This window comes from Benincasa hispida, chromosome 10, assembly GCF_027475165.1.
Source record: "Benincasa hispida cultivar pf3 chromosome 10, pf3_genome.v1.1, whole genome shotgun sequence".
Lineage (NCBI taxonomy): Eukaryota > Viridiplantae > Streptophyta > Magnoliopsida > Cucurbitales > Cucurbitaceae > Benincasa > Benincasa hispida.
The window spans coordinates 52714148-52719901 of record NC_143487.1 but is presented as its reverse complement, the minus strand read 5'-3'; the positions used below and the strand labels follow the sequence as shown (position 1 = coordinate 52719901).

The 5754-nt window shown below is 28.0% G+C and overlaps 1 pseudogene; it reads right to left on the bottom strand.

The window, feature by feature from the left end:
• Positions 1-3820: 3820 nt before the first annotated feature.
• LOC150033456 (uncharacterized) lies at positions 3821-5409 on the bottom strand (annotated as a pseudogene).
• Positions 5410-5754: the final 345 nt, after the last annotated feature.

Here is a 5754-nt window from a genome sequence, read left to right as displayed (position 1 = left end):
TTCATTCTTGTCAAGTTATAACTCTAATCACTATCACTTTCATTGTGTCACCGACAACATCTTCAAGAAAAACAGACATTCTCCATAAAGCAACATAAGTGCTCATTTTGGTCATGTATTTTACATGCGTTTTTTTTTTTTTTTTTTTTTTCCAAATAGAGGAACCCTTCCCGTGTTTTCATTATTGAATTCAACTATTGAAGAGAGAAGAGAGGAAAGTGATTCTCAATAAAATAATGAAAGTGCTTATTTTAATTATATGCTTTAATTGCATGATTATTATTATTATTATTTATTTTATTTTATACCAAATCAAGGAATTCTTCTTGCATTTTCAATATTGATTTTAACTAATGTAGAGAGAATAGAGGGAATGAAGAGAGTAGAAGGAAGAAAGAGATACAGAGGGAGGAATTACAAAATAAAGAGATACTTTCTATTTAAATTTTTCTAATTTTAATAGCACAACTATTCTTCTCTTTTATTTTCCAAAATTTTATTGTTAATTTAATTATTATATCTACTATCCTCTCATATGTGTGGGTTTTTTGTAGTGATTTTTTTTTTTTTTTTTGTCCATTTTCCTCTTATTCCAATAAAATCAAAATATTTAGAAAAATAAAATATTCTCCTAAAAATTGAAAGTGGTTATTTAGTTGTTTAAATTAATTAGAAATACAGAGATGTAAAGAGAGTTAGAATATAGTCTTCCTAATTTAAAATTTTAATATCTTTTGTGTGATTAATTATATTATATTTATTAACCTTATATTTTTTTATTTATTTTCATTCTCTAATATAAATTTCCTTATATTTGTTCTTAATAACATATATTTATCGTTATATTTACAATCTGGGTTAAAACTTTTTTTAACCTTTTCTTAAATTAATAAAATCAAATGACTTCGTATTCTATTCATTTTAGGTGCTTTGTTACTTAATTTAAGATAGAAATATTAAATTATTCTAAAAAAAGATAGAGGTATTAAATAGTGAAAGAATGTTTTGATGGAATGTATCATAGAAAAAATTAAAAATAGCATACAAAGTCTCTCTCTTTTTTTTTTTTTCCTTTCTAAAAGTAATAAGATATTCATTTAAAATAATAACTATAAATAACAATAATAATTAGGTTTTTCCTATACAATAAATATTAATATAAATATTAAAAATATTAAGCTTTTGAGATTTTTTTAAACAAACCTTTTTGTTTAGTTTTGTATTTATAAAATTTAACTGAAGTTTCTATTTTACTATTTTGAACATAACACGAAATTATTGATAAAAATAATATAATAATGAGATAGTTTTGTTCATTTGAATAAAAACAAAAGTTTACATAATTTTAACATATAAAACAAACAAAATTTTTGACAAATAAAAAGAAACTATAACTATACAAACAAATCTTTGAAAAAAAAGCTACAACGACCATACACATAAATATATACAAAATAAGATAATAGGTTAGAGGCATAATTTATTTTTGAAAATATTAGGAAGGGAGTTTTAATTTATGTGGTTTGTAGAAAAAGTGTACTATTCACCTAATCTATGAATTTCTACATAGATAAATGCTAAAAATTCTTTATTTTTAATTTTTTTTAATAAAAATTAAAATTTCACATCCATTATACATGTTCCTAATTAATACTATCTAAAAAGGGCTATAAGGGAGAAATATGATTTCTCCTTTTACCCCTTTTAGATGATGTTTATAGACTGTTCTAGTTAAATTCACATTTAAATCATTAAAATAATTTTTTTTAAAAAAAACTCGAAATCATAATAAATTCTCTACATCATCACATTAAAATAAAATTAAAAATAATAAATTAAAAAACAAACTCTATATTACATTGAAAGGAAAAAAAGTTATATATATATATATATATACACTATTTAAATGTAAAAAAAAAAATTATAAAAAAACTATAGCTTTGATATCTAATTTTTCTCTATAAATAGCTAAATTAAACCTTTCGTTCTCATCAGATTACTCCCCTCTCTTTTTTTTCCTCTTTTTTTGCACACCGCTATACTCGGCCTTGAGGCACCATAGTTGTCTCCCTATGGATGACATTTGTGTAGACCATTATCAAGGTGAATGGATAGTCCAATTTATTTGCTTTATTATTACTATTATTATTATTATTATGTATAAAATTTGTTTGAGCATTATGGTATTTTTATTTTTAATTTAATTAATAGCAACATTGTTCCTTTTGTTTTTTAGAAACTTTGTTTGTAGCATTAGCTCTAGGAGGATATATCACAATCTTCTTCTTCTTCTTTTTAACCTAAGTTCTCATCGTGGTAATCTTTCTAAAATCTATTTTCAACTAGATTTTTTTCATACAAAAATAAAAAAATAATTTTTCTTTAAATTAAAATTTAAAATTAAGAAAATAGTCAAATCATCCCATTCAAAATAAATAAAATATGAAAAAAAAAATATTAGTGTAATTTATATCTATCTCTAGAAAATATTAGTGTAATCTATATCTATCTATACTTTGCTATTATTTTTTTTTTTTAAAAAAATAAAGAATAGGATTAAGGCCTTTTCTTCTTAAAAAAAGAAAATCATCATCTCGATAAACAAAAAGAAAATTTAGTTTTAGCTAGTTTTGATTTTTTATTTCAAAATAATAGAATTATCACTTTCTTTATGTTAAACAAAAAGATATAAACAAAAAGATAAATTGGTTTTATTTTTTTTTATTTTTTTCTTCCAAGATTTGATTTAACATCAAATGAATTTAATTTTAAATCTAAATTTTATTTATAAGTTTTCTGAGTTATGCTTCCATATTTTTCAAAAAAATCTCTCTGTTTTTTCTACCTTCTTTTTTTCCTTTTGTTACTATTTTTTTTTCTTTTTTAGCTCATGTTTGTTTATGTTGTTCAAGTTTTTCGGCTACAAACATCTACAATTTTATTTTACTTTCATTTAACTTTTTTTTTTCCCTCCTCCTTTAAAGCTTTTAGGTACTCTAAATGTGCCATCTCCACCAATTCTTTTATTTGATTCAAGAATTTAAAATCTAAGTTGTCTGATAAGCTACGTGTCAAATAGTGAAATAAAGTATCTGATTTTTTTTTAATTATTATTAATTGCAGATACGTATATCCCCTTCAAGCTAAAAAATATTCATTTTGGGCTAAAATTTAAGCCCAATAGCCATTAACCCAATAGTCTACTTAATTTTATATTTTTATTAATACAGTTATTGAATTATAATATTATAATAAATTAAAAACAAAAAGTAAAACTAAAGGAAAACCCTAAAATTTTAGTTCTTTACTTCTTCTTCTTCGACACTTTTTCTCATTTCTTTTGGACAATGGATAAAAATGACATTTTTCAAGTTTTGATTTTGATTTTTGGACATTTTTTAAAAAATATGTTCTTTTGACCCCCACAATTTTGAAAATGAATGAAAATTACCCTAATACCCTTCACATTTCAAAACTCACTCAAACCCTCCAAACCCTCACTTTTCTTTTTCATTTTCACTCTTCTCCATTTCAAAAGCTCAATCTCACTCTATTTCACTCTTCTCATTCCACATTTCCTTGTCATTCTCCTTTTCATTAAAGATCATTGGGATTTTTCAACTAAGGTATGGATTTTCATTTTACTTCACTCAATGTGTTAGTATATGTTAGGTGTTCTTGTGTGAATATTTGAAATCTATGTTAGATCTATGTTGAATGTTATTTTTTCTCTAAAAACATCATGTTTGGCATTTTCTAAATAAGTTTGAGCCTAAAATGCGTGAATATTGACACGGCCTCCCAATCCTCCATCTATCACCTAGAACTCATGTTGGTCAATTGGCCGAACTTCATATCTGCTCGCTTTGTCCACCGCGTCACGAATTATTGTTATCGTATAGTCCGATAGTCTTAATGTAATGTTTGATGCTTCTGTTCGACGTCCGTAATACAAATCCTGTAACCAATCTCTAATATGGTCTAGAAATGAAGTGATTGGTAACAGTCGTGCATCTTTTAACAGTCCATTTATGCACTCAGCGAGATTGGTTGTCATCTGATTGTATCTTCTATTACATTGGTACAACCTAGCTCACCGTTCAAGACCGATATCCTCTAGGTATTTGCGTGCACCTGGATACCCTGCAAATTGACTACAATGGTACTTGAACATAGACTCACGACTTGCCTTCGCTGCTTTATCGAAAATATTGAAAACATCTTTATTCTTAAAATTAACTAATACATTAGCTTTTAAATGATGGATGTAGATACCATGAAATGCTTCTGGGAAGATCGTGATAATTTCCTTTTTTATGCTAGGGTGTCTATCTGATACTATAACCAAATCATGAACTTGCCAATTGCACATCTTAATTGCTGAAGGAACCACACCCAAGATTCATCAGTTTCTCCACCAGATATATCGAATGCGACTGGATATATTTGATTATTTCCATCGACCCCAGTTGCAAGCAGGAGTTTACCACTGTATTTACCCCTTAAATGTGTTCCATCTACAATTAAAACAGGGCGAATGCAGTTCAGAAACCCCCTTATGGAAGCACCAAGAGCCATAAAGACGTGCTTGAAATATTTATCTTCTTGCAGATCATATTTAAAGGCTGAACCAGGATTATCAATTTGTAAGGCTTCACCAAATTTAGGTAACTTCTTGTACGATTCTTCTGGTGACCCCCAAACAAGCACTAACGTTTCTTCCCTTGCCCTCCATGCCTTGTCATAACTTAAACTCACACCATACTCTTGTTTTATATCCTTGACAAAGTCTTTCGGTCTATATGAACGACTAACATCTTCAAACTTCGACGAAATTAGATGTCCGAGAACCCAATTAGAAGCTTGTCTATGATCGTTAGTCAATATTTTATTTCTACATGTGTGGACATTGTCATACTTAGAAATCTTAAATATTTCACAAATTTTCAATTTAACGGCTCAAAGTCGCCATTTGCATTCTAAACATATAACTTTGTATAATGTTGTGGTCGATTTCTTCACCCTAAACTGAAAATTACCTCTAATTGCTAACATAGATAACCGCATCTTTAAATCCTTCTTAGATATAAATATGTCACCAACTTGCACATCTTCAGAAGAATAAGACTGCCCTGGCATGGTGATTGTGCTACTAGAAGGATGTGACAAATCACAACCCATTGCATGTGACGAGCCTCCGTAGTCTTCAATTGTTCGTTCTTTTGCATGAAGTGTTTGGTGGGTGTTAATCTTGGGTTCCTCTTCATCGTCATTCTCCCTCCAAGACCAATCATTGAAATATTGATTTTGGTCTGCATCATCCTCTAAGTTATGAGTCGCCAAATTACTAGCCGACGAAGTAAGTGATGGGTTAAAATATGTGGGAGAAAATTGACTATCCGACTCCATCTTCCACAGTACTGGCCTAGATGTTGAAGGGATTTCTTCAGTTCATCGGACATATGAATTATTTGGATGAAATCCTTGATTTTTTTAACACTTTGGAAGCGTGGATATGTAAAGAGGTATTACTGAGACTTCTTCCCATATAAGGAATGTGTGTAGATCTTCATCATTCCGAATTACAAATGCAAGGGGCTTTAGATCTCAATTGAAGTATACATCTTATAACAAGATCATACTCATCCGATATTATACCACTTATCCTATAAACTTCGGTCAAGAATTCATTATAGGTCGTGCCCAACTCAATGTCAAATCCCCCACAACTCTCCTCCATCATAATCTTTTTCC